The sequence below is a fragment of the Thunnus maccoyii genome, chromosome 1 (genome assembly GCF_910596095.1).
Source record: "Thunnus maccoyii chromosome 1, fThuMac1.1, whole genome shotgun sequence".
In the NCBI taxonomy this organism is placed as follows: Eukaryota; Metazoa; Chordata; class Actinopteri; order Scombriformes; family Scombridae; genus Thunnus; species Thunnus maccoyii.
In genome coordinates, this window is record NC_056533.1 from 18,079,540 (window position 1) to 18,102,572 (window position 23,033).

At 37.8% G+C, this 23,033-nt stretch overlaps 1 long non-coding RNA gene across 2 annotated transcripts; it reads left to right on the forward strand.

The window, feature by feature from the left end:
* The first annotated feature begins 1,575 nt into the window (after positions 1 to 1,575).
* On the forward strand, positions 1,576 to 21,999 carry LOC121893894. Of its 2 annotated transcripts, XR_006095446.1 has the most exons (6): positions 1,576 to 1,793; positions 2,015 to 2,157; positions 7,994 to 8,119; positions 13,330 to 13,394; positions 13,516 to 13,599; positions 19,479 to 21,999. It is a non-coding gene; the product is annotated as an uncharacterized LOC121893894 (long non-coding RNA). The 2 variants fall into 2 exon arrangements; XR_006095449.1 differs by lacking the exons at positions 1,576 to 1,793; positions 2,015 to 2,157 and adding an exon at positions 6,210 to 6,349.
* The last annotated feature ends 1,034 nt before the right edge of the window (positions 22,000 to 23,033 follow it).

Sequence of the window (23,033 nt, forward strand, 5' to 3'; positions counted from 1 at the left end):
CCAGATGAGCTCCATTTTATGACTGCCGGAACAGAAAAACTCCCATTTGATGAAAGAGAGTTTGATCCCCTCCCACTAACCCCTCAATTTCCCCCTCAGTAATCAGCTGTTTCATGGCAGACATCATCTGCCATTTTGATGCCTGTTTCTTTCAGTAGCCAACGTTACCTCTTTCAAATGCAGTCAATAATAATACAAAATAAAATAATAATACCAATGTACCAGTGCAAAGCTAAATGGGTATAAGGATAAGTTCTCTTGGTGAAAGTATTTCTTTGCATTTAATTTCCTTGATTCTAGTACCTGGACTCTAATAGAAAGATATGCTGAGTCATGGTGGAGGTACAGACAAACTTCAGTCTTCAACAGGGTCATAAGAATAGATCACATTTTTGTGTGTTATAATCAAAAGGAAAAAAAGATGTCAACCTGATAGCTGGAGGTAATTCATTTTCTTGTCTTTGTCATTAAGATTAAAGGAATTTGAATGATTGAAATGGGAAGAAGGGCACAGCTCTTACAGGTCTATCTGTGTTTCACCCACAGATAGCATAAAGAGGAGGTCTGTTCTTGTGGCCCTGATTAAGATCATTTTGCTGAAATAATGGTCTTACAATGGACAACATTTGTATCAGAGCCATGAATGTGTAGAAACTTATTTAAAATCTTAATAGAATCCAATTTTATAACAAAAGGCCCTTTCTGTTTTAGTGCGATAACCTTGTTTAGCAAGCTTTCTGTTGGAAACTTGTGAGGCTAAACATAAGGCTGACGCAGTGACTTCTGACCTCTGAAATGTGCTGGAGTGCTTTTTTCACAATTAGATGTGTTTAATTCTGCTTAAGATGACACATCTTTTCTCTGAGATGGAAAGTGAAAATGTAGATGCTGTTCTCTTCATCTCAAGACTTTTTTTTTTTTTTTTTTTTTTTTACAATTTGTATAAAAGTTTCTACACGTCCTTCATTTGGCATTGTCAGCAGTCCTCATTGGTTTAAACACCTGGCTACAAGTGAAAAAACCCCTCCACTAAATTTCAAAATGCCAAGGTTGTTTCTGCCTCTTAAGATGAGACTTTGCATAGTTTGAGAAAAAGTTTCCACATTTGTCCCTCACTCTCTCTAAAGTGGTATTGTCAGCAGTCCTCAGTGAAACAAAGGGGCCCAGGATGCTGCAAGCTTTAAAAAAATACCAGCTAAGATTGTAAATGTCACACAGTGATGCATGGGGAGATGTGTGCTGTTTTTCCACCAGATATTAAATACAGAATAGATTAAATGCAAGTATAAGGTAAGATAAATTACATCAAGATTGGGTCATGGTGTTAAACATTGGTGCGAATATACCCGGTCACTGGGGATGGATGTCACTAAACTTCTCCTGCAGGAATAATGTAGGAAAATCCTGTGATTAAACCGTGCCATACATGTGTCCATATGCGGCTCAGTGAAAAATTATTGCCAGATGGAAATTGGACTTTCCTCTGTGTGTGTGTGCGTGTGTGTGTGTGTGTGTGTGTGTGTGTGTGTGTGTGTGTGTGTGTGTGTGTGTGTGTGTGTGTGTGTGTGTGTGTGTGTGTGTGTGTGTGACTGTACAGTTCATAGACAGCACCTATCTGGGCTGCTTTCACTTCATTTTCAATATAATGGAATTAAAATATTCAATATTGCAGTTCATTTCAGGACTTTGTTTCACCCCCTTCACAATACTTTGGATAGGACAAACTTCTCATGCCGTATGTTCAGCATTAGAGCTTTGAAGAACATCTACAACCTGGTGTGTCTGAACTGAACGTGAGTCGACTGCAGGCCCAGCTTCACTTATCAGTGCAAAGGATGAATAATTTCATTTCGACACATGGCAGCTTGTAGATCGGGACACCATGCATATTAGTGCTATATTCACACAGTGTCAGAATGCGTTCTCAGTAACACATATTGACATGCAGTAAATTGCTCCTTGTGGCTTATAAATGTATTTTAAGAAATATTTTTGTTAATTTTTTTTGTCCTAGATTGCACAGAGATGTGTTGTAAAAATGGTGGGTCCTTATCGGGAGGTTGCCATCGTCATTAATGTTGTTTTAAGCATCATGATCACCGTCATCATCATCATCTCTGTCACCTCTCACCATCATCATGTGCTGCTGAACTTGAAGTAGGTGCAAAAGAAAAAAAAATTTTGTACAGAAATCTATTTTTTATGGAGAATTTGTAAAAAAACAAATTATTAAACATGCTGTACTTTTTATGATTAATAATGTAGGTACAACAAGATCTTGTTCATTAAAGTCAATGTTTTTACTGTTACACACCATGTAAAAATCTATGGTTCAACCTGAGTATCGAATATCAAAATGTCATATGATCTCTTTTGTCCATTACGGCTACTTTTACACAGGAACAGAAAGGATGGGTCATTTCCCAATTCCTCCATAGCTTGGGGCCAGCAGAGTATGTGTTTGTTTTGAACATCGAAATTTCTAAGTCAGCGTACATGGAAAAATAAAAACAAAAAACAAAAAAACAAAAAAACACAATCTGTAATGTAGCGATATAAAGAGCAATTTTGGGTGGCTTCTTATGTGGCAGCAGTGCCTAAAGAATCATGTGAGCATTGGTTCATTGCTCACATTAAAATATCTTGTTTACATACATTTTTTAATTGATTATGGATACACACACACTTTGCATTGGACAAAAAATAAACAGCAGATGTTTAGTATCATATTCTCATCAACAGTATTCATGGATGAGTTGAAAATGACAGGTCCTTTAAAAGATGGTGTTCTTGTGTAATATCAGCCCTGCGTGGCTGATCCCAATGTCTATATCTGGGAGAGGGATGACTTCCACAGGCGCAAAAGATTTTTGATGACTTGACCCCATTGGCCCAAAATCTGACCTCATGCCTGTCTAAACAAGGAGAAACCAGTAAGATGGAATCTGGCTCCTCCTTGCTGAGACATTATGGGTTTAGAGTGGAAAATTAAATTGTGGTACATTTAGACTCTAGCAGCAGCGTTAGCAAATTGGCAACAGTTTCGGAGGCTCCTATCATGACTGGTAAACAAGATTCAAGTTTTGAATTTATGGATGGAAAATGTCATTTTTCTGTCCTCCATGAGAGAGAAATAACATGGAGTGTTATAAAAGGTTAAACAACAGATACTGTATGTGAACGCAGCCTCACAACCTGTTGTTAAAGAGACTCACAGTTTATCTATCAGCTATTTTGAAAACATTATTTGAGAATAAAGTTTTTGATACAATAATTCCTCCTTTGTATGAATGTGTTTTTAAACTGCTATCCTGATGAGTGAACTTGCCTTTCAGTATGATTTTGCTTGATTGAGTACATGTTAAATTACATAGACACTGCTATTTGTGCATGATGGCATTCACAGCAGTGACATCCTGCATTCAAACCTGACTGTCCCAGCTCAGGCCTCTCTGTGTGGAATTTGTATGATTTGTTTGTGCTTCAGTTTTCCCCCAAAGTACAAACATATTCTGACCAGATTAACTGTAAATTGCCTGTCAAGGTGTGTTAGTCCTGTGACAGACAGTATATCCCGCCTCTCACCTAATGCATGCCAGCTTCTCACATCCCTGAACAGGGTAAGCAGGTATAGGGCTGACAAATGCACAGTGCAATACAGGTTCATTAAACATAAACCTCTGTTGCCAGTTACTATATGGACTAATTACATGATTTAGAGTCAAAACCCTGTGCAGGTTGCCAATTTCATTGAGGAGCACCTTAATCCTGACATTAGGAAAGGAGATTCCATGACAAAGTGTACGTTAAAGAACCTTTTGTTTGCCTCTGCATTGTGCGGTAAGGATGGAAGAATTCTCAAGTCATGAAATGAATGATAACACACAATGTGGAGGTCAGTTACAGCTTATTCACTGTAGGAATTGGAATGGATTATCTCACTTATAGCATGGGCACAAGTATTGTTCACTAATAGTTTGTAGCACAGTCTTTACATTGAAACTTTGTGTTGACACTATCTTAGACAGTCTTGGAAAAAGTGTAACAATTAATATGTAAGAAGCCATAACCAGGTTTTCTTTAAATTAAGCATACCATCCACCCAGTCAGAATTTAGTATTCTCCATTAGAGCTGCAACTATTAGTCGATTAATCAATGGACTATTTTGAAATTCATTTAATCGTTTTTCAAGTAAAAATGCCGAAGAGATGTGAGAATTTGCTGCCTTTCTTGGTCTTACATTATAGTAAATACAATATTTTGGTTGTGTTGGACTGTTTATTGGACAAACACATTTAATGACATTACTCTCTCTCTAGGATATTGTTACACTGTGGGCATTTTTAACAGTTTTCTGATGTTTTGTAGACCAAATGATTAATTGAATAAATAATATGCAGGTTCATCGATAATGAAAAAATGAGCTGCAGCCCTATTCTCCATGGACATGATATTAATACATTTTTAATTCAAATGTTCATTTTTTTGTAGGGTTTTGGACATGAAAGTGACATGTTTTTCCTTAGTGTACTTGCTACATTTTCAGCATGTTACCATGGTTACACAGGTTGGTCAGAAACTTTTGGACCAGTAAATCATATCACTGAGAAATGAAATATATGTAATGCACAAGTAAAGAGATTCCATCAGTGACTTGTTTGAAACCAGAAGACTAGAAAGCAGCACAGCCAGTCAGCCACAGCATGTTGGAAACACAGGGCAGAATAATGAGCTGTAACAGCTGAAACTTTATTTATACAGCACCTTACAAAACAAGGTTACAAGCTTGTTTACAGCAGAATTCTGGATAAAACATTTTAAGACCAAAGGAAGAGATTGAAAGACAAGAGGGAAATAAAATGCAAGGAGCAAGAAATAAAGCAGTAAAAAAAAGAAATAAAAGCAAATAATTAAAAGAACAATTAGATAAAACAGAGAACACAAATGAAAAATGCCAGAATAGAGTTGATCCGATCTTGTCTCTTTGATTTGATCTATCAGATTTGATACCTTCTTCAACCCCACTGATCCACCACTGTCCATCATTACAAACTCACGTTATGTGGACAAATTCTGTCCACAACCAACCCACAAAACTATATTTTATACATTTTGAATTCTAGTAGCCATCTATTTGTCTTTTGAATCTTTGGATATGCCAAATATGTCAGAATGAATTTTATTAAAAAAAATGTAGGAAATTATGCACAAAACAACTTAAATATGTCAATTTCATGCTGAAGCAGCCATGAAAAATGTAACATCTTGGGTTTGAAAATTTCAGTCAGTGTTGGCCTCATCTTTTACAGCCTCAATAAAACACTTGAATTAGATATTATATGATATTATCACATATGGAAGAAAATGCACTAGAACCCCATAACACAGATAGTAAAGACCTACTTTTTGTAATGCTCCTGTCCTGGCTGATTGAGTACCCCCTTTTTAACAAACAAAAGGTCAATATTTAAAAAACAAACAAAAGTCTATGGCTGCAGGCTTGACATAGACATACAATTTTGTTGACTGATGATAAAACAAATGTAGATTTGATTATGTTGAGATGTATGGAGGACATTTCAAGACAACCAGAGCTTTGTTCCTGACAGACAAGATATTAAGATGCAAGTTATCTAATAAAGGGATTTAGTGTGGATTATTTGGTAACACCACAGGTTAGGAGAAAGGTTTACTATATGTGGGCCTGCAAAGTATGAACAGAATAGGGCCATGGTGAAAATGGGCAAATTTCATGTAAATAATAATAATAATTTTTTGTAAAAATTAGACAATTATCAGTGGTTATGTAAAATACTAAAATGTTTTTGCAGGGTCGTCAGGTGAAATATAACATGAATTTTCACTCACATGTGTAATACCCATGCCCACCCCATGAATGTATTAGGTAAAGGTCTGCCGTCAAACTGTGAACATTTCACTGAATATCATTAAGGAGCTCTAGACCAAAGTCATAAGTGCAGTTTATTTTCATCATCTCCCAAATCACAGACCAAGTACGCTCTACCTTCCTCACTTACCTACTTCTATTGCCAGTAAATTTCATCCAATATTTTCATGGCACATGATGTGGGGCACGTCATGACAATAATGCTCAATGTTAGCATGACTGATAATTAAAGTAATTAAGTAATATTAATAACCTACATTATTTGTACAAAACTAACATAACTCACCCTCCATCGTGGGAAACTCATGAATGTGCACTTAGAGCACAGACTGAGACGGTCACAGAGCTCGCTGAAGCGTGCACTGCTACATCCTGCAAATCCATGCCCTTCCAGGTAAAATACCAACTTTTTCAGGAGTCCTGTTGCTTGACTGCTGTGGGTATGTACAATCAATGTCAAACACTTTACTGTCTCTCTGTTTCATTACTTTAAAATCTATTAAAAAATGGGAAACTAGACTGTAATATGAGTGTTACATAGACTATGTCACTGTCAATCATGGTAGTTTTTGTTAAGTGTTATGAAAATGATAATTTTATGAATGGTTATCGTCTTGCAGTGTTATGCTAAATTCCTGTCAGAATGTTAGCTAACTAGCATACAGGCCGTGCTTTAGCTAGCGAACAGCCCATACATCTGAGCATATTCCACCCAATAGCTTTGCGTATTTAGGGTCTTTTAAAGTTTTCGATGTGACACTCATTATTGTAACACTGTACCAATAATAACACTTTACTACAGCCAGGACATGCATGAAAAGGTATCACTACCGTCAATATGTCATTTTGTGCTGGAACTGTAATTGTGGAAATAAATAACATTTTGCTAAAAAGTGACTGTAATTGCACAAGTGGAAACAAGCTTTTTTGGTGAAAACGGGTCAATTTGCTAGTGCTAATCTATCAACCATCAGTTTGCATAGCTAAGTTACCTGGAAAGTTAATTAGCCACACATTCATCCAACGAACATCAATGGTTCTCATGGGCATATTCAACTGACGTTAATGTCTTTATTATGTTATATTTGTCAGAAAGATAATAAAAAAGACATGCACATTCCAAAACCAAATAGGATGGGTGCTGGATTAAAAAATACCTTGCAGAGTTGAAAAAGAGAGAGATACGCACACCAGCTCTCGTTTTTATTTTCTGCCATGTGCATTTCAAGCACAAGGTTCTTCCTCAGACTGCCTCTGATACATACAGAGAGTCACCATGTATTCCCATAGTTCAGATTGCCATCAATAAAGTTGTAGCAAACCTAACAACATTTTACATATTTACATATACATTAATTTTTACAGATTTTTTTAAATACCCCCAATGGTTTGTACTCCAATAAAGGACTCAGGCTAGATAGCCATCATATATACTACCTATTAGAGGTGCTTCTGTCTATTTATAAAATCTATTATATTGAAATAGGGGGAAAAAATGCAACACCATATGTAAAGCAGAACACTCCAAGAAGATAACATAACATACAGAGAGGCAATATTACTGTTTTAGAGATAGGATATGTTCACACAAAAAGGGTCTAATGTCGAAGTCCTCATTAAGGCCTTTTGGGGCCAAATTGCCCAGTGTATGTATCCAGAACAGTTCAGGAGCATAGAGTTAATGACTTAATGACTTTAATGAAATCCATAGAATCCATTTACAGATATGCCCCCAGTCAGACCCATTATTGCAGCTCTTGGAACACTAACAGAAAAAAATCTCAGCTTTTGTGGACTATTTTCTGCAACTTCTGGCTACAACACTTGTTTCATATACCAAGGAGTCTATGGATTTCATTAAAGTCATTAAGTCCATACAAAACTTTGAGGAAATTCAGCTGTTAGTAACAATGGACATTGAATTCCTACATACTAATATTCCCTTTGACGGGAGCCTTCTAGCTGCTAAATCCTTCTTGGATCAAAGGCCTGACTGTAATGCAAATACACAGTGTATATTGGATTGGATTAAGGGAGTTCTCATCTCAAACTTCTTTCTTTATGGCAATAACTTTTTCCTTCAGGTCTCAGGAGTGGCCATGGGATCTAAAATGTCACCAAGCTTCACCTCCTTGTATGTGGGATTCTTTGAACAAGAACTGAACTTCAACCACCAGGAGAATCCATTCATTCAGCACATCTCTACCCAGGTGAGAATTGGAAGACGTATTTAGACGATATCCTCTTACAGTGATGTGAAAAAGTGATTGCCCCCTAAACCTAATAACTGGCTGGGCCATCCTTAGCAGCAACAACTGCAATCAAGCATTTGCGATGAGTCTTTTACAGCGCTGTGGAGGAATTTTGGCCCACTCATCTTTGCAGAATTGTTGTAATTCAGCCACATTGGGGGGTTTTCGAGCATGGACTGCCTTTTTAAGGTCATGCCACAGCATCTCAATAGGATTCAGGTCAGGACTTTCACTAGGCCACTCCACAAGTGATCTGTAAGTGATCCCCTGCGTAACATGCTAATGAGGGCAGATCTTCCCCCTCCATCACCTTCACATTTTCTTAGCTCGGCCCCTTTTGGAAATTATACATGTGGCCATTACCAACAATGCCATCTCAAACAAAAAACTGACTCGTTTGTAGGAACACTACATTTATTAATATAAACCTTGTGATAAGGGCGCTACCCCCTTGTATTTTTCAACTGTGCTGGGAGGAGACACAGAAACACTTTCATCAATCTCATGTCTGAAGTAGTGTGTTACGATACAGGGATCGTAATTCTCTGCCTTAAATTGAAGCCATAGACAACGACACACTGATAAATGCATATTTATTCAACTAAAACGGTTAATAAGTGAGTGAATGAGATATCAATGCAAACAGATAAATGAATAATCAACCAGAATGAGTGTAATGTGGTCTGTGGAAGAGCGGCTTGTTTTACTTTGAAGTCTGCTGACTGACCTTACTGACTTTCTTACTAAATAACTTGAAAAATAATTTTGCCGGCCTGAACAAAACTATACTTAGAGACATTAAGTGCAACATAAATTTTGTTTCACTGAAGTTACAATACTGCACGTTGATTAAAAGAAAAGAAAGTCAACTTAGGACATCACGTGATACGAAAGAAAAAAAAGTAGGATGGAAAGTTAAGATGGCAGAAGCCCTTAGAGATGTGACATGCATCTGCGTGCATCTCCTTGGAGAAACAAAAAGGAAGAAACAGCTGGGCGTAGGCCAACAGATTATTTTATCCTGGCCTTTGTGAGGGTGTGTTTTTGGGTGGAGACAGTCATTCTACCACGCAAAACAAGAAAATTCTTTGTCTGAGAGAAAACACGTGATCTCCCCTGAGTTGATTACTTGAGATTAAGTTTAAATCAAAGCTTCCCTGTTTCACCATGGTCATTCACATTTAAAGCTATAATATGTAACTATTCCTCATTAAAATATCTAAAAACAACTAGACCCATGTTATAGATTTTGTTGAGTCGTGTACTTACATTATCCCAAATGTTTCCAACAATTTTCAAACCCAGAGAAATCTGTAATTTTAATCAAGGTAATGGTCTGTTTCATTTGGTTGCCTGTCAATGGCATTATACCCCTCTACCAAAGAATATATGCACACAAGATACATGCTTTGGCATTGTGTTTGTTCGCTACAATTGCGTCTACCAAAGAGTATACACCCACAGGATAATACATCGGCGTTGTGGCTCTTTGCCACAATGGTGTCTACCAAAGAGTATACGCACACAAGATAATACTTCAACGTTGTGGTTGTTCAACAGAAACTGTTATAAATTGACTTTTATTCAGTTTTAAGCCACATTTTTATGATAAACTTTTTAGATTTTGGTAATTTCTAACTATATTTTAACTGGATGAAGGATTTTAGTAATCGGGTGTCTGGATCTAAAATTATCAGAGAAACAAGCTGGGCAAAAGTTAGCAGCAGCTCAGCTTGCAGCCCCTCCACTCTGCCTCATCACATTCTGCCTTGTTATTGTTTTGATTGAGAGACCCCTAGCGGCTGAAATTACATATTATGCGTTTAAACATGAATTGCATAGTTCAATATATCACTCAAATATTCAGACACACACACATCTATAACGTAATCACTATCCCAATACCCTGAGTTGAACAACTTGGTTAGGTTACACAACGAAATTAAAATGCAGTTTTTGTTGACTATACCTCTATTAAAATGGTCTTATACAAAAAGATTAATCAGCAATCAGTACAATGAAAACATACTATAGATGTTTAACAAATCTACTTCTAATCCTAAATTCTATTATATAACTACTAATGTTAATTCTTCACTTATCAAAGTATATCATATAGAGTTTAACAGCAATTTAGCGAATAACATAACCAGAAAGTATTGTACTTTATTGTAGAGGCCTCTCTTCAGTGTTCAAAGCTTTACTAAAATTGACTACTGGGTGTCAATGTTTGTACATGTAATATATGGTATTTAATCTAAACATGAGTATCTTAGCTGTATTTTATCACCGAAAATCCAGAATTCGGCATTACTTTGTGACCAATAATATATAGGTTACAAGATGGTTATAACCTTAATGAACATTGAATCAAACTTTGGCTTAAAAAGCACAGGAAACTCAAGCAAAGCCTTCCTTTAATTTACGACTGGTGTCTGGCAAATGTTCTTATCTGGAGTCACACCAGAGTGAAAAACAAAAGGGGAAGAATAAGTGTGTGCGTGTGTGTGTGTGTGTGGTGTGTGTGTGTGTGTGTGTGTGTTTGTGTGTGCAGGCATGGTTAGAAGGAGAGAAAGAGAATTTGGAATGAGTTGTCCCAACTCATTAAAACAAACTGATGAGGTTAAATTGTAAACAGTCTTTTTTTCAAGGAAAAGTCCTTCAATCCAGTATTTTCTGAGACTTGAGGAGTTGATGAAGAATGTAACTACTCTTTTAGTCTGTGTCATAAATCTCCCTTTCCTAACACCATTGGGAGAGTCTCTGGAGTTAGAATGGGAGGAGATTATCCTGAGAAGAGTCAAAACTGACTCTAATGTCAACTAATGTTGAGGAAGGACTCTGAGTTTACCTTTGAAGGAATTTCCGAACTGAAGTTGAATATACATCCATATTCTTGAGGATAGAGGTTATTGTTGATTGAGCCCAGACCTTCTTTGGGCTTTCACACAAATTATCAGAAGAAAAGGAGGGACTCAGGTTCTCCTACACATTCAACTACCCTTACACAGGAAGAAAATACAACGTCAAAGGTGTTATTTCATGTTCTACTCCTAATGTCATACATGTAGGAGGACAACTGCTTGTTCTTTAATTCTGTTAACTAATCTCCCTGGATTCCTAAATTGGTAAGAGCAGACCCTCGGCCTGCAGAACTGACCTTTGTAACCCTCTAAGTGGGGGTTAATCAGTGATGCTAAACAGACTCAGAAAGACCTCCTAAGAAACCATTTCAATAAGTTGAATTATGACACGAACTGAAAGCACGAACTGACCCTAAAGGCCACTTGGAGCAGAAAAAACAACTCCCACCTTAGAAGTAACACAGACTCTTATCACCAAAGCCATAAAACTAACCCACATTCCAGAGGACTTTGTGAAGCCTCCCTGCAAACCTGAGGCAAACCTGAAATTCATGTAAATTAAATGTCCAATCATTATGCAACTTATATCATGTTCTTTGTCATGTAAATACAAGACAAATGGTATAACTTTCATAGTTGTATGACTATCTACTAAAGAGCTATAAGACTTTTATTAACCTTTGTGTACTACAGGTAACAATACTGCCCTCTATTGACAAGTGTTAAATTCCGTTATGTGAAGAGTTAATGAATGTTTGATAACCATGTATTTGTATTTTAAAACCACCCAAGTGTTTAACTTGTGATCTATTAACCTCATAGACAATCATATTTTAATAGTTAAATTAGACAAGTAGTTGTGTTGAAAGGATGATGTTTCTGAAGTAATAGGAATGTAAAGATATAATGTTTGAAGAATTTGAGTTTAAAGTTTTCTTTTATTATTAAACAATAATCACATTGAATGCTTTTATATTATGAAGTAAGGGTTATGTTCAACTTATATTTTAATATGTTTCTTAAAGTAATCTTATCATATAAGTGTTGCCTAAATTTATTTCCTTTCACTATAGTATTAAACTTTACTTTAGTAGATGGTTTGAGATGTGTAAATAGTTGGTAAGACCACCAGACCTCTAAAAACTCAAATTGTTGAACACTGCAGCACAATGAGAAATAATGTAGCATCTAGTCCTGTGGCTGTACATTTTTCCAAGGCCAAACACAACACTTCCACTCTCACATATGTAGAGATTGAATCTTGAAAACACCCACGCAGAGGGGGAAAATACTAACTCTATGCTCCTAAAATGTGAACTGTTCTGGATACATACACTGGGCACTTTGGCCCCTAAAGGCTTTAATGAGGACTTTGACATTAGACCATTTTTGTGAATACATATCCTATGTGTCATCTCTCGAACAATAATATTGCCTCTCTGTATGTTATATCATCTTTTTGGAATGTTCTGTTGTACATATGGTGTTGCATTTTTTTCCCTATGTCAATATAAGTGATATATTTTATAAATAGACAGAGGCGCCTATATGACGGCTGTCTAGCCGGAGTACAAACCATCGGGGTACATGTGTTGTATATTTCTTTTTTGGTACATTTTGTATATATTTGTACATATATGTAGCATATTTATAAATTTCTGTGTATTTACAAAAATCTATAAAAAAAAATGCATGTATATGTAAAATATTGTTAGATTTGCTACAACTTAATAACAGCAATCTACACCTAGTGTGTGGTCATGTCATGTGGTCTTGTAAACTATGGGTATTTAAGATGGAAACTCTGTCCTTTAATTGTAGCTATTTGGTGTGCAGATATTTGTCAGAAAGGCCATTTGTCTGAGTAAAGTGTCAATCATTTATGTTGCGCTACATGTGTAATATATGAAGAGATTAGTAGCTTTCATTTATTGCATATTCATATAGTATACTGTATAGCTGTACTTTCTTATGATAAATAGCACTGTTAGTGTTTGTTTGATTAAAGTGCAAGTAGTTTTATTATAGTCAGCTTTTATTAACAGTGAGTGTCATCATGAGCAAGAGGAAGGGTGGCAGTGACATTCGTCAGTTTTTTGGGCAGCCTCAGAAAAGAGGAAAAATACGTTGAGAGCAGTGAGAAAATGAGTACCAGTCAGATGATAGAAATATACAATAGTACAAGAGGTGAGTCAGTGTTCCTTGATATAATTATAATTGCAATTTAGATCAGAAATGGTTGGTAATCCATTCCTGAACATCATGGCAAGAAACTATAATTTATGTCCACTCTGTTGCATTCAGAGTAAAGAGAGAGAGGGAGAGAGACAGCATGAGGATGCAGGGTAGGGAGAGCAGGTGACATGGAGGTGAGTGAGAAAAGGAACAAATATTGATGGTTAAGACTGAATGACATCAGAACAGTCTAATCCTAATGTTTAATTTAATCTGAGATATTCCTATAAGTATGGCTTCTCATGTGTATTTCAGATAATACAATCAAGCAGGGAGAGTGACTTTGAGACACTGACCAACAGAGAGAGAGCAGACAGGCAGGCGAAGATGAAGGTGCAGGTGAGGGAGGGGAGGAACTTGGACCTCGCCCAAATCAGCCAAATGTGAATGCCGTACCTAGTCAAACCCTATCAAATAGGACACTCTATTTTCAGGAGAGATGGTTTAAAGATTATACTTGGCTCCATTACAGCCCCTCCTTCAAGGGGTCCTCTGTTTCTATTTTGTTAAATACTTTGCAACACAAAAGTCTGAGCTTGCATCAAAAGCAGATTCAGCTTTTGTTAAGACTGGCTTTCAAAACTGGAAGAAAGCACTGGATAAATTTAGTGGGCACAAAGACAGCCAGTGGCACAAATCAGCTGTGTTGACTCAGATTGAGGATCCAAAGCCTGTTACATGACAACTTTCACATGAGCTTGAAAGACAGCAGCAACAAGTGAGGAGAAATCCTATGAAGATTGTTGGGGGTGTGAAGTACTTGGTGCAGCAATGTCTGGCTTTTCAAGGCGTTGATAAGGAGAGTAGGTATTTCAGCCAGCTTCTAAAGTACAAGGCAGAGGTCAATGCAGAGCTGACCATCTGACTGAAAGGTCACTTTGATTTCACCAGTCCCCAAATGCAATATGAAATTTTGAAGCTGATGGGCAATACAATCGTCAAAAAAATTATGTTGGAAATAACACCAGTGCCAGTGGTCCAGTTTGCACTTATCATTGATGACACCCAGGATATATCAGGAGTTCAGCGGGTGTCAACCAAAGGAAGAATTCCTGGGACTCTATGAAGTGTCATCAATGACATGGCAAAATATAGCCAAGATGGCATGTGATTTGATGATGCATCTAGGCCTTCCTCTGTCCCAACTTCAAGGACAAACCTATGACAGTGCCACAAACATGGCTGGATAATTGCAGGAGGTGCAAGCCATTTTAAGGAAAGAACAATCACTGGTTATGTATTGATGCAGGCTGCAGGATGCCTGTGTAGCCTCTCCACTAGTAAGAGATTTAATTTGGTCTGGTGCATGAATTAGGGGGCTTCTTTAATCAGTCTGGGAAGTTCAAGGTGGTTTTCCAGGAAACTGCAAAATGAGAGCATGGTTTCACATCATTGAAACCTCTCTATCCCACCAGGTGGACTGTTAGCACCCCTGCCATCCGCTCAGTTCCCAGCCAGTATGAGCCAGTGCTGACAGATGTTGAAGAAATGGCATCATGCAGCTTATCTGACACTTCAACTAAGGCCAATGGTTGGACCCACAACCTATTCAGATACCTCATATCCACAAACCTACAAAGCGTTACACCGGTCAGGCTGCAGCCCATATCCATCCAGGTGCCCAGTCTCTGTACAGAGCCCAATTCAACAACACCTTGGACACAGTGAATACTCAATTCATAGAGAGGTTTGATCAAGCTGGATTCCACAAGCTGCAGCAGTTTGAAAATGTACTGCTGAGTGGAGACATAGACAAAGTGGTAGACAAGTATCTCGAATTGAATTCAAGACTACTGCAGGTACAGCTGGCCATGTTTGGGGCTAATTACACATATCAAACAAGCTCAGATGTTGCTAGCATTATTCATGAAATGGTACCAGAGGTGAGATGTCTCTTCAGTCAGGTGGAAGCTTTAGAAAGGCGTCTGCTGGTCGTCCCTGCCTCCTCTGTAGAGGCTGGGAGGAGTTTTAGTGCCCTGAGGAGGCTTAAGACATGGCGTAGATCATCGATGAGTCAAACAAGGCTGAATAATGTGGCCATGACTCAAGTGCATCAGGAGAAACTGGACAGACTGGACCTTGAAGGAATATGCCAGTCTTTTATTGGTGTCAATGATAAGTGCCTTTGGATCCTTTGCTTGAAGAATGGCAAGTCAATACTTATGTCGTTGCCTGGAGAGGAGATGAGAGGATAAGAGAAGAGAACAGAGGAGAGGAGAAGAGATTGCTGGAGAGGAGAGGAGAAGATAATAATAAAAAATAGATAATATATAATAATAAATAATAACAACAACATTAAGACTAATGAAGTAGTCCCCCAGTGTGTGTGTGTGTGTGTGTGGTGTGTGCTGTTTCGTCCCCCCCCAATGTTGACTCCTTAGCACACCTTGCCCCCTGGTTCGCTCACACTGCTGAATTAGCTGTTAGGACTGGTTAATGTAGCTGGCCTTTGAGAAAATACTTCTTGTGTGCACATGACTGGAAAGATATTATTCGACATGGTTCAATGGTGACAGCCCTTCAGTTTTTGGTGAGTAATATTTTATTTATTTATAACCACTGGCATTATTGTTATTTTTGTTGTTTTTGTCAGTGTAGATCATGTGGATAAGTTTGCATCTGTCTGCTTTCATTTCATGTCAACATTGTCGCTGTCTGTGGTGCTGAATTGTGGATATAATACATTGCGTATTGAGCAGCACAGGCGACTTGTCTTTTTGCTTTCTGTGGTGTGTTGGTGCTCGATGTTATTGTTTAATCTATTAGGAACGACGTGCATGTTTCTCTGCACCTTTGTTCGGTTGGGTTAGTCCTTCTTGTTCTACAGCCTCTGAGCTTCTGTTGCTCATACATATGTTTTGTGTATGACCCCTTGTGGGAACTCGAGGCCTGCCTTACCACAACACAGACCACCAAAACTGTTTATACAATGAAGTTAAACATGACATCTAAAACAGCAACAACAGCCTTGGTGAGGTCATTGTGCAGCATGACAGACAGAAGGACATTCAACACGCCATACTAATAAAACCAAGATATAAATACGTATATTTAACTACACAAAATAGCATGAATGTAAAAGAGAAGCTACAGAAATATCATTAAAGGTGAAGGTTGAAATATTAAATCTGACCTTTACTTAATTTTTAAATTGCAATATTATAGTTCAAAGTCATCATAATTGTGTTTCTTGTCTGGACTAAATATAGGCATATAACTTTAGTCAAGGAGTGCAAACTACTGAATAGGATGTGATTCATCTTAATATAGGATATAATGAATCTGAAAATTACATCTGCAATGAAAATGGCATGTTGCTGTTAAGTCTTAGGAATTCATGGAGACTTGACTTAAATTTACATTTTGTGACTCATAAACATCTCTGAGAAGCTGACGTGTAGCAACAGCACGTTTCAAAGTTTCCTCAAATGCAGGTACTTGTCTTGTTTGAGGCTTGAAGTTCAGTTGTTGGCAGAGGACCTTGAGATAAACACCCTGCAAGACAGACATGTGCGTTCTCTGAACTTCAAAGGAAATATGCAGAGATCCAGTGATTATTGTAACCCTCTAGCCTGTGCAAAAATCCTTCCGGAAGAATCACCAGTTTTATAGTTCCAGGTTAATCGGTTGTTTTCAGAAAGTTACCTGCAAGGGGACCCGGCTCCATCAGCATAACGCAGGGGAGCTAATTATTACCACGAAACAGGGCTTTTATCCACCAGCCAAAACACAAAGTGGTGACATTTAGACAATTACTTTCTGAAACCACCACCTAAAGCTAAGAAATACAGGGGGAATTGATATTCCATCCCTGATGTTAATCTGCTGTAGGTTTAAAAGAAATAATATTGTGATATGAGAGTAAGAAACAACTAATGAATCAATAAGAAGCTGCTTTTGGTACAATTTGAAATGTTACAGTTTGGAGGGCCCCTGCAGTACATTTATGGTGGTTTTTCACATCAATGTCACAAAGACAGCTTGGCAGTTGTTCCTACACACACATACAGAGAGAAAGAAAGTATTTAGACAGATAATCATCATTCAAGAAAGCAATAGTTGATAATTTACTGGGTGTCATGGGATTGTAAGTGTCTGTGCTTTTCTGTAGCCAAATTCCATTTTTATTTGCCTTAATTTCACAGAACCATTTTAGTGGTTATTTACCTTACAACTCAAAATGGTTTTGTCTGCTGAAACTGAGTGAAACAAAGAGGCAGACAGTTTGTAACCTGCTCACACACGCACACACACACACACACACACACACACACACACACACACACACACACACACACACACACACACACACACACACAGACATGGCTATACACACTGATCACAGGATTGTTTTTTTACTGCTGCCTTTCACCATTGCAAGCCACCTCTGTTTCAGACAGTGATATTATTAATTTAGTCTGCATCTCTTTGTTCTTTACCATGACTATTTTTGATATACTTTGTTGTTATAAGTGTTTATGTGTCCTACAGTTTGTTTTAACCTACTGTAATACTTCACACATTATTTAGTTATTAAGAAACAGAGACAAAGAAGTGAAATAGAAGGACAGAGAAGAGGAATGGATGGAATAAGACTCTGTCATTAACTCTGTCATTGATTAACCAGATGGTACAAAAGCTATTCCTCTTTTCGTCACTGTCATCATTGTCTCCTCTGCTCTCCTCTCTACTGATCTCTCCTCTTCTCAGTCTTCACCCTCTTTCCTTTCTTCACATAGGCTATTAGGGTTCTTTAGTAATTATTATATCATTATTACGTGTGGTCATCATCTATTGCCATTAACCGTTTCTGCATTTAATATTTTCAGTCTGGTACTGCACCTAAAAATTATTTTCAGGTAACTCATATTAGTTTTTTTTGCTACTTACCACAGCAACTGATTTATTTCACTGTATAGACATAGAATAAAATGTGAATGATGATAACAAGGACCTTTTTAAACAGGTGAGAACAGAAAGTCATGTTGCCAAAATGGTTGATTAATGATCAGTAACATACTGTAGATAGTATAATAATACATTTTTGTAATTAGGAAATTTTCAGATACTGATACCTTAATTTCGTCTGTAAATTAGTAATTAAGTCTGATATCTGCCTGATATCCATTACTGATGCAGGATAGAGTGCATCTACTTTCACAGTGCTGCTCCACACTTGAAGAAAACAAACATTGTTATCAGTGACAGAGCAAGTAAGAGAGTGGGAGGGCGAAATGGACATCCTATACTGGAGTCAGCAGTGTGTGTGTGTGTGTGTACATTGTGATTTTTCCATATTAGCCAACCTTGGAAGATCATACTATTAGGGCTGCAACTAAAGAAACAGTCAGTATATGACCAGAAAAAGTACATATAAAATCAGATTACCTATACATAATTTACAGTAACTGCTTTCCTGTGTAGATGCATATGACACATACATGCTAAAAATATGCTAAAACAAATTAAGTGAAGTCAATTTGTTTATAGAGCACAAACAACAAATGATGACCAAAGCGTTTTACAGAGAAATTTAAAGTGCAGTATAGACTGTGATTCATTAATATCTTTGAACTCATGAAGTGCCACATTAAATCTGTGCCCAGAGTTGTCTCACAAGTTGGAAAAAGGGCATAGATGCATTGAACTGTGTCATACTACATGAGATAAAAGGACAACTTGTCATCCATGAAGCTCATTTTCCCTCATGTCTATCTGATCAGCCCATTATCAGGTTGCTATTATGTAGTCTGGGGAGGTTTTAAGTGATTGTGAAAAACTGTAAACAAGAGTGAGCCAGTCTGTAACTCATTATCAGGGAAGGAGCTCCAGCATCTGCCTCTCGATAGCATCACAGATTAGAGCCTTCACTGCTCTGGGTTTAATCTTTGGCAGACAGTTGTTGATTTAACGGGAGAACTTTATCACCACGTGGTTTGCTGTCACAGAATTTCATTATTATTGGTTTCAATGGAGAGTTTTAGTATCACATCTAAATGCTGTTTCAGGGGCCTTTTAACGCTGCCAAAAAACATATCTTGGGGAAACACTGAAATGCTATTATGTACTTATTGTATTGGCCAATCGCCTGAAATGGGAAATGGCAATGGATTTTGGCATCATTGCGGGGATTCGGGCATGATTATCATTTTGGCATCATCCACGTTTGGCAGCGTGAGTGAATCATTTTCCCTCTTTCGCTCTCTCCGTCTCCCTAGGTGTATACCTGTGTCTGCGGCAAGGAATAGAAACTCAGGATTCCTGTCGGGCAAATGCCTCCTGAGTCTCCTCTCATCTTCCACTTTCCTCTTTCTTCCTGCTCTATCTTTTTCTGCTCTTGTCTTTGCTCCTCTCTGCTCTTGTTTTCTCTTACTGGTTGTCTGAACGAGAGAGGTGTATGATGGTTGATATTCAACATGGCAACAAGTTAGGGGAGCACTTTTGAGCCACAAACACTACTGCCATGTCCCAGGGGTCAAATACTTAACCAACTGTATCATACAAGCGGAAACTAAGACGATGTGTACACTGTATGTGTTGGCAGAGGTTGCAGGAAGTGAAGTAGTAGTCAAGGTTGAAGACAAGACAATAGGAAGTGAAAGTGAAAAAATGAGAGAGGATAGATGTGGAGACACAGGTAAAAGACATGTTAATGGGCAGAGGAGAAAGGGTGAATTGGTCTGCACAGAGACAGAAGAAGAAAAGTGACATCTAGGTCAACAGGGCCACACACACCAATACAAACACCTCAGCCAGGTAGGCAGGGCATTAGCTGTTGGCAGCTCTAATAAGTAACTTTGGATTGGAGCTTTCTGTGTAAAATCAATTCCAGCACCTTTCAGAGATGTTGCTGTGTGTGTGCATGCATGCACCATGTGGGTGTCAGGTGTTATACCCAGGAATCTGTGGAGGTTATTATGACCTTCGCACACACACACACAGGTGTCAGATCATGGGTTTTGTGATAGTGTGGCAGTCCACCGTAATAGAATCTGAAGAGACAGAGACATACAGAGATTTATAAGTGTATGTCCTTTCCCCTCGCCGCCCCAGCAGCTTCATTCTCTGGTGCTTTATCACACACCCATATCCCTGGAATTACATTTTGACCAAAGACTGGCCTTTTTGTAAATCTTATCTCCTCTATAGTCTGCTCCTCTTTATCCAATTCTTTGATTTTAGATACTCTTAGGAAATGATAGTCTTTCAGTCCTACATCTAACACCCATTAGTACAATGGTGGCAGTCATACTCTGAGCACCCAGTCTGGTTTTATTTATTTCCCTTGTTACTTGGATATTAGATATCAAGTGTTTAACATCATTTTAACATCATAGCCAAAGATATGTCTCTGATCACCACTGCTAAACATGAGATTAATGCTTTTCTATACAGATGCTACTAAATACCTTTCCACAAATGGTCTTCACATCATGTTACCTGCTCTAATATTATATGCTAATGTTAAGAGCTGCAGTCAAGGGAAAAAAAGCATAATTTTAATCAAACTGAGCTATGAAATCACATGAGCCATACCTTTTATAAAAATGATATCCCTAAAAATTGTGGGAGAAAACTGTGATTTTGACCAGAACTGTGCAGCCCTTGCTGTAGGTGAGGCTATTATTTTATAATCCACCAAAGGTTTTTGGGCAGAGCAGCTCACCTTCAACTCACCCTGTAGAGTTTGCAGTTTGTGTTGCCCTCATCTGTCCATCCACCAATTTCATCTTTAAATATAGCATCTCTTCCTCTGTTTCTTGTCTGTAGAAAAGCAAACAGTTTTTGGTGAATGTCTGTTGCTGTTTTGGTACAGGAATATGTAAGAATTTGTGTTCTTGCTGGATTGATGTGACACATCTGTAATCACAGCCTATCTTTTATCCAGTGTATTGTTTCGGTTTTCATTCAATCTTCAGTGACACTAAAAAATCTGTTAAATTAATATTGCATGAGCCCAAATTTTCCGCAGTGCAGCTTTTCTTCCATTGTGCTGGCACAAAACTTCTTTAGTAAATAAGAAGAAATGCATTTCAACTGTTTAATATCTAACAAGGGGCTGAAAAGCCTTAGTAAATATACCCCTTTGTATGTTCACCCAATGTTTGTATGAGTGTCCTCTTTCTCAGGTGGGTGTAAGATAGCACTAGACTTTAAGTTGCACTTAGTGTCTGTGTTCACTCTGTCATGGACTGGTAGCCTTTCATGGTGTTTATGTGCATTTTGTCCAGTGTGTACTTTGAGAGACTACTGGCCCAATGTACAACTGGGTGTAGAATATGAATAAATGGATATACTGAAGCCATGCTACTTTAATCTATCACGTATCTGTCCGACAGTGATGAGATGTGAAGGCATATTGCCAAGTGATTCTTTTTCTTATTCCTTTCTGCACCGTTTGACAGCAGTCAATAAGTTTTTGCCACTTATGGTTGTGACTTTTGAGCCGGACAGCAGCAGGTAGCTAGCAAGGGAGGGATTATTATCTGATATAGTTCACTGAGTTGAATTTAGCTTTGCAAGAGGTGTCCCGGAGTCAAGCAGAAAATAGTGGACAGTAAAAATGGTTTTCTAAGCTGAAGGGTTTCATTTCAACTTTGGGGGGACACACTCCTGATCAGAGGAGAATTGCTCCATATGAAACACAGTGAGGTACTATTTAACTGGGCTACTGCTTTGATTGGGAAAATATTAATCAGAGTGTGAAATCATCATTAAAAAGTTAAATATGAGAAAGTAGTTTAATAGAAAATTTACAAGGTGATGGGAAACTCTGCCACCACCCTAACCCCTAGTTGGACCCCACAGCCCACAGTATATCCTAGACAAGAATTACAGCAGTAGAATAACATGAGTTTTCTGTCAAACAGTAAATCCATCCTGCATTAGACTAACAGCAATTTATTGGTGCTGAGGCATGGTCAATGTCTTTACATTTGCACATTTGTGTAAACATACTTTATTATTAAACTATCTTGATTTTACACTAGTGAACCTTATGGTAGTTGCCCCCTAATCTACATTTGCTATGAATTAATACAATTGATAATTCAGCATGTTTGAACATAACATGGGAAGAGCTTAGTGCCAGCAGATTGGTTTTTTAATGATATATTTTGTATGGATGTGTATGTGTATGCTCACACTAAACCACAAAAAAGACAAAACATTAATCAGTTTACTGAATCCTTTGACTAATAATTTTTATTTGTAAGGTACAAGTGAAAATGTTATGCAGAGATTCAGAACTGAATGGGATTATTTTTCAAATGAATTAAAAAATGTAATTAGAATTAGGAATTAGGCTCTTTATTACCTGCAGTGGACTTGATGTCCCCTCCTCTATGGGTGCCAACAGGGGACATTTTACTTGGCCAACCAAAGTCCACATGGCATTGTGCTTTGCTCAACTCCTCAGCCACTGAAAAAGCTATAAATGAGTATTCCATCAATTTAGCATCATACTCCTATAACATTGTTGGACTCTTGATGGACAGTTTTAAAAAACTTGATGCAGCAGAACGAAAGATATAATTTTTTAATTTTTATTTTAGACATTCTTCTTCCTTGTCAAAACCTGGTGCCTACATTACTCCCAATGCAATGTGGGTTACCACACGACAGTCACACAACTGTACACGATTGTACAGATGCGGGTGTTATGCTAGTAGTGGCTAATGTAACCTCCAGCTGCTAGCCTCAAGCAGAGGAGGAGTGGGCTACAGCAGTCTGTTAACCTCAAAATGCTGCAAATCAGTCAGTGTGCTCCAGTC